The 12064-nt window shown below is 42.8% G+C and overlaps 1 protein-coding gene across 39 annotated transcripts in view; it reads right to left on the bottom strand.

Annotated features, from left to right (window-relative positions):
• The window catches only part of TSNARE1 (t-SNARE domain containing 1), a 540792-nt gene that overhangs the window by 490636 nt on the left and 38092 nt on the right, over positions 1–12064 (bottom strand). For 4 of the 39 annotated variants that reach the window (XM_065054555.1, XM_065054545.1, XM_065054546.1 and 1 more), the window contains one exon: positions 356–529. The exons of the other annotated variants lie outside the window; for them this stretch is intronic. The gene's annotated coding sequence lies outside the window, so the exon portion shown is untranslated. The remainder of the gene's footprint in view (positions 1–355; positions 530–12064) is intronic. 39 annotated transcript variants of the gene reach the window in all.

The raw sequence follows: 12064 nt of genomic DNA on the forward strand, positions 1-12064 counted from the left end.
AAACTATTTGATGGTTGTATGATTCTATGGAGTGTACCCCCTGGAAGCTGGAGGGCAGATGGCCATAGACTTTGCCATCGTAGCATATGTCCTCCTCAGCTTGATATGGCAAAAGTGGATTGCAATAATCTCCCGCTTTTGAGCAAGCAAAGGCTTCCACAAGGAGGTTACCTGAAGTTTTAACACTGTCAAAGCTCAGTTGCATAGAAAGTGGAGGGGAGGAAGAGGAGCCCTTTTCTGAAGATCTCTCTGCTCCATCTGGACCCATCACCTTCCATTACTCAACCGCCTTTCTGGGACTTCTCTGTGCCTTCCCCTATGCCGTGCCCAAGCACTAAACATGAAAATCACTTACGACAGTTCCTGATGGCACGACATCAACTCTGTCTCTCCTGGAGGATGAATGAGCAGATGGAAGCAGTGGAAGATGGCTGAGCTAGGGAGCTGCACAACTGGAGTCTTTCCAATCCAGTAACTACAGTCCAAAAGACTGAGGATGCAAAGATGCTCCAGGGTCAGAACCTCTTTCCTAGGGGTAAGAACAAGGTCAGGGAAGATCTGCAGGTGGTTACTGACAGGCTGCGCAGGATAATTTATGCCTGCATGGTTGGTTTCACTGTTCCCCAAATTCCTACTGTGCTTGCTTATTCCCCAGTCAACCCACCACATTATTCCAGCAAAATAACCACAATACCAAAGAGCTTTTGAAATGAATATGATGGGCTTGCAAGCATCTTCCATGATGCAGAACTAAAATTAAAATGTATGCCCGGCTTCACCTTACTGGCTGTAATTCATCATGCGGAAAATTCCCTGCATCACATCGACTCCTGACAGCAAAAGAGCTAATGGCAAGTTTCATTTGCAGCAACAAGAGCATCATTCTGCTGCTACCAGACTTCAAACCAGGGTTCCAGATCAATCACCGTGCTTGTCCTACCAAACCAGTTGCTGCTTGAGACACAACAAGGATGCCTATGGAGCATTGTTCCCTCCACGCACAGGGATGACAGTCACCCTTCAAGGCAAATAGAAGTGGAAGGTGAGGACCAGGAGAAGACAACCATGAGTGTTTGCTCAGAAACCACTCTCACGTGTTCTCTGTCTGTGTCACCACACTGACACATGAGAAGCAAAGTTCAAGCCAGTAAAAAAAGTGAAACAACCTCAGTAAAAACCTCAATGATCAGGTGGGAGAAAACACAGTGTCCAGAGGCTATACCATGATGGTGCATCACAAGGCTGGGCATCCCCAACAGTTTCTGTGAACCATCAATGAACGCATCTCCACCCACCACACACATCAACTCCTTACCCTATAGAGGTTTTTGGGAAAAGATATAACACTGGACTACCAGACCAGAGCAAAACCCTGATGTCCACACTACAGCAGGCACTACTATGTCACGCCAAGTCATTTCCAAGGTCTTGCTGTAAACCCCAAAAGATATTTCTTTCAAATTACTTCGCTCACACACATGGTTGTCAATCCCTTCATGGCTCCTCACACTATCAGGACCACAGCAAGAAAACTGACAGCATCTCAGACACCTTCTGGCTCAGCAAACACAGCTGCCTGCACTTAGATGCATATTTTGGGTTTGAAACTGAGATGCAAACTGCTGCTAAAATAACCACCACAGAGCAGTAGTTGCTTTTTCTCCTGAAATATGGAGATGCTTTCCATTTCTTCCCTCCGTGTCCCTCAGCTGATTTTACCAGCCTATAAAAGGAAATAGGAATTTCATGACTCAGATGGAGAGTCACCTTCTACCCATCCCAGAAACACACACGTGCAACCAAGTACGTGGATGAGATGCTGTCTTGTGTTCCTGGACACTGACATCACACTAATCATCACTGGCACAACTCTGTGAGGTGCCCATGAGAAAACAAAGATAAGACAAAACAAAGCAAGAACACCAAGAACCAGAAGCTAAAATTGCAGGATGGTCCCAGCTGTGACAAACAAAAGGAGGTTTCCTCACTGCCAGCATCCAAGGGAGCCCTCAAGGAGCCACCAAGCCAAACATGAAGGTCCCTCATCTCATGCACAGAGAAGGTCATGGGAGGAAAAATCTGCAATTTCCTGCACAGAAGACACTGTGTGGGATCAGGTCAGAATGATCAACGTGGCCAAGGAATGAAAACTATGCCTAAGAATGAAGTGATGGCAACATCCCTCAGTGATGCTCGCAATATCTCATGTACTGTGTTGTTTTTCCTGATTTAAACTTTTGGAACATATCTCCAGAAAAACTTATAATTTACTGCCATCTATATTTCATTGTCTCCAGTTTTACTGCATTTTTATTGTGGTGCACATGTGCAGAGGTGCCAGTAGAAGATGCTTCCTCAACATCTCAACACCAGACGTCAGAACGTGACCTCCTGCAAAATAGCTAAATTCACTCGATGGAGTACAGATATTTCAGTCCTCAGAGCATGTTTCCAACATGGGCTCTTTTCTCAGTTCTGGTTCCTCTTTACCCCTCATACAGCTGATAGTAACACGTGTCGGATCTGGAGATTCACAGAATCACAGAATCACAGAATCACAGAATGTCAGGGATTGCAAGGGGCCTCAAAAGCTCATCCAGTCCAATCCCCCTGCCGGAGCAGGAACACCCAGATGAGGTTACACAGGAAGGTGTCCAGGCAGGTCTTGAATATCTCCAGAGTAGGAGACTCCAGAGCCTCCCTGGGCAGCCTGGGCCAGTGTTCTGTTACCCTCACTGGGAAGAAGTTTCTTCTCAAATTTAAGTGGAACCTCCTGTGTTCCAGTTTGAACCCATTACCCCTTGTCCTATCGTTGGTTGTCACAGGGAAGAGCCTGGCTCCATCCTCCTGACACTCACCCTTTCCATATTGATCCCCAGGAATGAATCACCCCTCAGTCTCCTCTTCTCCAGCTCCAGAGCCCCAGCTCCCTCAGCCTTTCCTCACACGGGAAATGCTCCACTCCCTTCAGCATCTTGATGGCTGCGCTGAACTCCCTCCAGCAGTTCCCTGTCCTTCTGGAACTGAGGGACCAGAACTGGACACAATATTCCAGATGTGGTCTCCCCAGGGCAGAGTAGAGGGGCAGGAGAACCTCTCTGACCTACTGACCACCCCCCTTCTAATACACACCAGGATGCCATTGGCCTTCCTGGCCACAAGGGCTGGCTCATGGTCATCCTGCTGTCCCCAGGACCCCCAGGTCCCTTTCCCCTACGCTGCTCTCTAATAGGTCGTTCCCCAACTTATACTGGAAGACGACTCTCAAAAACATAAAGACATCAGCGTATTTCAGCACAGCCTTTAGAGTCACTTATCACAGTATCACAGTATGTTTGGGATTGGAAGGGACCTCAAAAGATCATCTAGTCCAATCCCCCTTATCCCCCTTATCTGATGCTTTCGACTCCACTGATGTCATTTACAAATTTAAAAATGCATATAAGGCTTCAGCATCCTCTCCCGGTTGCTCTTTTTATGATGCAAATACAATTTAATACAATGAGGCAGGACAGAAAGCCCAGACCTTTTTACAGAATCAATTGCATTCCAGTTGTCTGGTGAGATAAAGAACTCAAAAGGCTGGATGGACAAAAGCATGTTACCACCTCCAGATGGTTTTCAGATCAGCACAGGACTTTGCAAGGAGGAACAGAACTTTTCAATCCCTGTTAAAGCTCTACAAGTGGAAATAAAGAAAAATAAAACACCCATCAAGTAATCAATATTTCATTTAAAAACAAAATTTTAAAAAATCTCATCTTTAATACTAGAAAAAGCCAAAACTCCAAGAAAGGTGCCAGGGCACATTGCTCCATTTGGAGTTGTATGTTACCTGGAATTCTCAAAATTAGGGCAGAAAAGAGAGAGGAGAAAACCCTCAGCATGAAGCTTTGGGATGCTGAAGGCATTTATTTCCATTGCTTAACTTTCAGATTTGAATTGAGATGCTGACAGAATCTTTGGAGGTACCTTGAAACACTTCCCATCACGACTGCTCTTTGCAAAGGAGAAATAGTTTAAAACTGGCATTCAGTAGTTATTTCTGTATAAACTGCTGTCTTCACAGAAAAAAATCAGTCATCCCTAATTTCAAGCATTTTTTTCTATGAAAAACAGACCCAAAAAAGGCATTTTTGTTATGGCAATTTTCAAAATAAAATAAGATTTTTAAAAGAATAATAGATTAAACAAATCTTCTGAATCTGCCCTGTAACTCCCCAGTGACTTTAAAGGTCTTTTAGGTGGTAACACAAGATGTTGACAATATTTTTCCAGGAGGAATTCAAGAGCTGATCAACTGATCAGCTTTACCTCTACAAGGATGAATAAGATGAAGAAGCACTAAAGGTCCGAGGTGCCAGATGCTGTGGTTGCACAACCGAGATGCTGAGGATGTTTGGACTGGTCCCGCATCCTTGTACCTTCATTTCCCACCCTAAATCTGACACAACAGCACCGACCTCTGCAAAATGCTTTGAAATCTCTGGGTCTGTTGCAACAAGTACAGGTGCTACTACCTTGAGTCCAGGTAATCCAAAGTAAATCACTGCAGAAAACTAATGGTGTGGTCTATCTGAAAATAGACAGAAATTCCCACCAAAAAACATATAAGTCGTCATGATGGAAAAATAAATCCCAGCAGAATGTTGTTAGCTTTATATGAATCATCATGTTGTTATAGCAACTTCATATCTGCATCGAATCTGAAAACCAAGCACAGCTGAAATAATATAACAGCATTAAGTAAAAATGATATATAACAAGATAAAAATGGATCGGCTCGATCTCTGAGGAGCACCCACACTTCTTTCTCACCCTCCTCCCTCCCTTTGAAAACATTGCTTTCCTGTATTTAAACAAAGATAAGAGGTTTGGAGCTTATGGAGAAGAAGGAGAGCACGAACGAGTTTCTGAATTCACAGTGAACCTTTGAAATGAAGATCCAAATTTAAATGAGATCAAGTGCAACTCCCAGTTATTACCATCAACCCCAGTCAACTGACCCTATTGTTCCTATGTACTGCAAAATTCATGCATTGCATGAATTAGATAAATACATAAATTAATTTATAAAATTTATAAGAATATATACTTTATGTATTCATGCATTGCATGAATTATATAAATATATATGCACATTGTCATCCTGCTCTGTTCAGGGGTCCCAAGCAGAGAGTTCACAACCTGAACCGAAGATGCAGAAGCAAGAAAGGGGATGCACAAGGTCTATTTTTAAAACTGCAGGTATATGTGGTTGTTTTATTACTGCAGAAAAAGTGAAAAGTGTCACCGAGGTTCCTTCCATCAGAGCAGCGAAGGAAAAAAGCTAAAGAAACATTTATTTCAGGGACTTGGCAGAAAAGCACAGCTCCTCTGAAAGGCAAGAGGTTCCCATCAACCTCCAAGACACCGCAGGTGCCTCAAAAGACACGGTTTTGCCCCAATTAGTGCCAAGGATGCCCAGAAAGCATCACAGGGCACTGAACTGTTCCTCCTCCCTGTGGGATGCTGCCAGAATCAAGGAGGTTTGAAGGGAGAAGAAGGGAAATTGCTGGGAGACTTGCAAAACTTGCTTTTGATGTTTCAAGCAAATTAAAACCAAATAAAGAAACAATTAAAAAAAAAAAAAAAAAAAAAAAACACAAACCCACAACTCTAGTCCCAACAAACTCCTATTAGTCTTAACAACAGCACTAAAGAAACTCAATTAATTAAAAGCTAATAAAAAGAAGCAGCCTAACTTTTCTTCCAGAGTTCAAGACAGCAAAAGCACCACTCTGCCCCAGACAGAAGAAGTCTGTTTTCCTTTTTCTTTTCTTCTTTTTCTTAAACACATTTATTCATTAAAGTCTCCTCGTAGGCTGTGTAATGAGTCACTACTTGCTTCTCTAGAAAGTGCAAAGGGATGGAGAGGAACAAGATTCAAAGAGAGAATGGAGACAGTCACAAAGCTTCTTAGAAGAGCTTGAAAAGCTTTTGAGGGAGCCACAGATAAAGTGAAGCAGCTCCTCACATGGGCTCCAAAACCTCTTCTGTTGTCACCAGAGTATTCCCAGGGCCCGAGTTCAGCTGTCTCCTCGCTAACAGGCATAATGGAAAGCCACCTCCTCTCATACACCCAAAAATAACTCAAGAAGCCTCCTTCCTCTCAAAAAGAGCTTGGGAATTGGAATCTGGAGCTGCAGCAGCAAGCAGGAGTGATGCTGCTCCTGCTGTGGACTTGGTGGCTCACAGATACATTCATAGAATAGAATCATAGAATCATTTTGCTTGGAAGAGACCCTAAAGATCAAGTCCAACCATTAACCCGACACTGGCATTAAGCCGTGTCCGTAAGAACCTCATCTACGTGTCTCTTAAACACCTCCAGATGGGACTAACTGCACCAGTGAAATATGGTCACGGGAGATGATATAAGTAGTTATCATCAACATCTTGAGGCCTTTTGTCTCTGTTACACTTGCAGCCAGAGATGCCACAGCAGGCATGAGATCAGAGTGAGCCCCGTGGGTCCACGTGGGTGGGTGAAGGCTGCAAACAACTATTTTACAATTGGTTTTCCGGTGGGGAGGAAGAGTCCATCAGATCAGTGAAGCCAAGCTCAACAAAAAGCCCAGGAGACACTCTCCCATGGAATCACTGAATCATTCTGGTTAGAAGAGATCCTCAAGATCATCGAATCCAACTGTAACCTAACTCTAGCACTAAACCATGTCACTAAGAACCTCATCTCCATGTCTTCTAAACCCCTCTAGGGATGGTGACTCCACCACTGCCCTGGGCAGCCTGTTCCAATGCCTGACAAATCTTCCTGGGAATAAATTTTTCCCAATATCCAATCTAAACCTCCCCTGGTGCAACTTAAGGCAATTTCCTCTCATCCTATCACTTGTTCCTTTGGAGAAGAGACCAACCCCCTCCATGCTTCAAGCTCCTTTCAGGCAGTTCAGAGATCAGAAGGTCTCCTCTCAGCTCCTGTTCTCCAGCTGAACCCCCCACCAGGTCCCTCAGCCGTTCCCATCACACTTGTACTCCAGCCCCTTCCCCAGCTCTGTTCCCTTCCCTGAACTTCCTCCAGCACCAGCCTTATCTCAAGTTGGTTGTGAAACATCCTGGTTTGGTTCCACAACAGCTCTCATGAGTCCCCTCTGACTCTCAATCCACCCTACAAGTTCTCCCCTCATCAACAGAATCTTTAAGGAACCAAAGTCAGTATGGAGGTGTGAAAAAAGTTTGCAGAGAGGTGAGACAATGGGAATAGCACACATTTCAGTGCAATCTTGATTTATCTTGAGTGCTGATGTATCAGGGCCAGGATAACCTCCACTGTGAAAGCAAAGGGACATGATACTCTAGCAAAATTCAACTATATACTGCAAACCCAGCTGGGGCCAAGCTCATCATCCCCATGAAGCTCAAAGTGATGAAACTGTAACTTCCTAACACAAGAAACACTCCATTTGCCAACTCAAATCTCCTCAAATCCATCTGCACAACAGCCACCACCCAAGGACGGCAGGCAAAAGCCCAAGATACTACCCAGAGCATGTTGCACCACCCATCTCTATGTCTTCAAAAGCCACCTCCTAACTACCAGATGGATGCTGAGCTGATGGTGAATGTGTTCCCTTCAAGCTCTTCCCACCCATTTGCTTAGTCCTTGGGTGAGAAGGACTGTAACCCTTTGGAGCTCACCAACCCCTACTGCAATAAAACCATATCCCATAAAATCATCCTGAGCCAAATTACACCACTGCCATGGCTTTCCAGATAGGGCTTCGTCTTCTAGCAGCAAAGAACATGAAATTGCTGCGGCGATGCTCGTGATCGTGTGTCGTAACTCATGGCAGAGATCTTCTACCTTACTTAGAATGGTGTCTCTGACTTTTTTAACATTTATTCTATCTAGCAAAGAAAAAAAAAAAAAAGCAAAACATAAAGTGATAAACACCAGAAAATACAAAATCAAAAAAATACCTAAAACTGAAGACATAATGTAGAGGAACTTTTTTTGTTGCCACCTAGACTGCTTCCGAAGGGTTCACATGCCAATCTAATAATAAAGCTGTCATATGGGGTGATGTGATTTTAGCTTTCAAGTTGAAGGTTGCTATGGGAGGCTGTTCCCAGCAGCAGCACTGCAAAGTCTTTGTACAAGGCCTTCCCGGCACCAGACACTGCTCTGATTTTTGAGTACGAAGAAATTCACTATGTTTTATATTTCCTAAAAAGTCCCTGAAAATGCAGCAGTCCTGGAAAGAGATGGGGAGGAAAAGAATAATAAAGGGGCTGGAATTCAGAAGTGCGCATACAGTAAAATCCCTCTCCCAAAGCTAAAGCACCAGCTAAACCTCAGTCTTGCAAATCACTGCACATCAGCGGAGCCAGGGTTGCTGTATTCACCAAAACCAGGTTTGCTCGGATGAAGGAGAAGTTAAAGATGATCAGAAGATCTCACGCACGGTACAAACGAGGAGCAGAGATGCAAATGGTTATTGCAACCCCACTGCAGCGGTGCATTAAACTGCAGGGTATGTTGGCTGTGCATCTAAATCCTGCTTCTTCAATAAAAATGAGGCATCACTTCACAACCATTTGAGGAAGTTTACCTACAATCTTTTTAGAATAATAATTAAAAATAAAAAAAACATTAAAAAGGAATATATAGAGAGAACTGAGCAAAGAATAAAAATATATAGAGAGAGAGGGAGTTGTGCAAAGCTGGCTAAATACAAATGACTCTCTTAAAAGTAACAAAGATGATATTTTCTATAAGAAATTGAAAGATTTACAGAGGAAACACAATAACAAGGAGGTTTATCGAGGACTTAACACAAGGACGTAGCCATGAAGCAGCAGGAGAGGGAGATGCAGCAGCTATTTACCTTTACAGGGTGTGCTGAAGACTACTGAACACTGATTTATAAAAGGCTTTTAATTCATGTCGCCAAAGCTTTCAGCCCTTAGGAGCTTTAATTTTTTGCAGGTTAAGGAAAGCAGAGTTGGTATATGACGTATATATTTATAAGGGTGAATACTTACAGAGCAAACACACTGAAATTCTGTGGACATGTGCCTACAGGAGCTTAATGTTAAGACATACACAACTGCGTTATTTAAAGGACAAACTGAGTATACAATAATATTAACGATGACAAAAATAAAGAGTAGCAAATGACACGTTTTGAGGTGCTGCCCAGATGTGAGCAAACAGCTGGTGTACACCACTCCAGAACTAAACCATCTTTTCCTTTGCAAATTGACACCAGGAGATGCTATTTTTGCAAAAATACAGCCAGTTACAGCAAAGCCAATAAACCAGAAAGCCAAATCCTTTGGGGCTTTCTGTTTCTAAGGTTTTCAGGGTATGTTTGCCTCTGTCTCCAAAACCTCTCACGTTTGTATCTAAGTGAGCTGCAATAATTAACTCCTGTGCAGACCTTGCTCATTGGGTGGTCCAGCAATCAGGTGGTCAGTTCAGAGAAAAAGCTGGAAATGAGGGGGTTAAAATGGGCTTATAATGGCAAAAATCAATTTGATTTTGGGCAATTCTCCTCTGCTGTTATTTTAATTTGCCAGTGCAAAAAAAATCCACCAATGTTATATATTTGTATGTATTTTTAATATATTATATTATTTTTATATTTTAATTGTAAGTTTATTATATATTTACATACTATATATATAATATATAGTATATACATTTATACATGTATGCACACATGTAACACATATTTTTGTATATATACACACTATAAAGAAATACAAATATATTTTCATATTCTACACTGTTGTAATTGTGAAAAAGCAAACCTCACTTGCAACATCCCATAGACACAGCTATAAGGTCTCATCAGATCAGGGAGATGATTTTCAATGGCTGTCAGCTCACCAGTGGCATCAGCACCAGTGCATGCCAGAAAAAAAGCTCAGGACCTTGTATCTATCATGAAATGACTCTTCTCCCCCTCTGGCTATGATGATAAATCTTGTTTTTGAAGGATCATTATGCTTGTGCTGTCTATAGGGATGAAGGAAATCTGGTTGATGATGCGGGAGTCTTGAGTTCAGTGGATCAGTGGAACATCTTCTCTACTTGGAAAACAGGGTAACCAAGATGGGGTGAAAACAGAATTGGGTCTGGAGTCAAGAAATCATAGAATCATTTCGGTTGGAAGAGACCCTTAAGATCATGGAGTCCGAGCATAACCTCTAGCGCTAAACCATGTCTCTAAGCACCACATCTACACATCTTTTATATACCTCCAGGGATAGTGACTCCACCACTGCCTTGGGCAGCCTGTTCCAGTGCTTGACAACCCTTTCAGTGAAGAATTTTCGCCTGGAGTACAAGTGTGATGAGAGCAGCTGAGGGACCTGGGGGGTTCAGCCTGGAGAACAGGAGCTGAGGGGAGACATTCTGATCTCTGAACTGCCTGACAGGAGCTTGGAGCATGGAGGGAGTTGGTCTCTTTTCCCAAGTAACAAGTGACAGGATGGGAGGAAATGGCTTCAAGTTGCACCAGAGGACGTTCAGATTGGATATTAGGAAACATTTCTTCCTGGAAAGGGTTGTCAGGCATTGGAACAGGCTGCCAAGGGCAGTGGTGGAGTCATAATCTCTGGAGGTGCTTAAAAGGCATTTAGACAAGGTTCTTAGAGACATGGGTTAGTGCTAGAGTTAGGTTACGGTTGGGCTCGATGATCTTGGGGATCTCTTCCAACCAAAATGATTCTGTGATTCTATAACCATCAACTTCCCTGATGTCAAAGCCTTCAGACCCAATTTAAACTATGATGGAAGTTATACGTGGGTGCAATCTTAAGACAAGCGAATGAAAATTTGAGTCCAACATTCAGGTACACAACTGAGATGCCAGAGAATAAAGATTTCCAAAGCATGGATCCAGCGCGGGTCCTGCACAACACAGATGAGCATATCATGGTGTCCGGGTTTGAGATTAAATCCTGCCATGGACCAGAGAATTCTTTGCCAAGGGTAATTTTGCCAGAATATACAAATAACCCAAACAGAAGTCTTTAACAATATATCAGTATTTGTATAAGAGCTCACACTCTATTTTTTTTCCTGAAAATGCATCACCATCAACAATCCTAAGCCCATGGTACCATGCAAAAACAAAAAACCCCAGACATCGAGATGAACAATTACAGCGGCAGTACCAAGAAGACATCATACTATATTAATTGAACTATTTTGCTAGAAGCAAACCGAATTATTATACAGTTCACTATTAGAGGAAGGCTTCAGAGCTCAGCCAGCACACCACCATCTACCCAACCTTCGCATGTCACTTCGTTCCCAACGTTCCTTCACCCCAGCCGGTCTGTTAATAAGCTCAGGGACGTCCTTCCCATTGGTATCAACTCCTTGTCAGCAGAAATTCGCATCAAGCCAGCCCTGCAAGCAGCTGTGACAAATAACTCAATCACGTTCATCACTTTATCTTATCCTTTTTGTCAATCAGGTTAAACTTGAAATCTCCATTTACATGATCAGCCTTCTTGATATTAAGATAATCACACAGAGGACTGATCAAAGGTTCCTCATTAACTTTGGAGTGCAAAAATTACCATATGGGAGCACTTTATCTATTCCACTATCCCTTTTTGACTACAAAGAGAACTTTGTTCCCCAGAAATCAGGATGAGGAACACCATGCTGAAGAAGAAAACATTGTCAATACTAAATCTGAGCTCCTCCATTCAGTATCAGGGTGGCATGTACTGTACTGCATGTGCATCTCCAAATAACCCAGAAACATACTGGGTTTTAAAACAGAACATCTGCTGAAAATCTCTGAGAAAAAGAGATATTCCAGCTGCCTTGATTACCTTTATTTTACCTAGGCTGGATGGATAGGCATTCTGATTTTTTCCAGATTGATTTTGAAAATCATCCCAAAAATGGCCCTGTTAACAGCATTCATTTCTCTCAGCCTTGCTCTGATGGGGAAATGAACTCTGTAGCCTCTTGAAATGCAGAAATACTCAACTTATGCTCTTACAGCACTTTCTCTGTTGTCCATGCACTGTCCCA

This window comes from Columba livia, chromosome 2 (genome assembly GCF_036013475.1).
Source record: "Columba livia isolate bColLiv1 breed racing homer chromosome 2, bColLiv1.pat.W.v2, whole genome shotgun sequence".
In the NCBI taxonomy this organism is placed as follows: Eukaryota; Metazoa; Chordata; class Aves; order Columbiformes; family Columbidae; genus Columba; species Columba livia.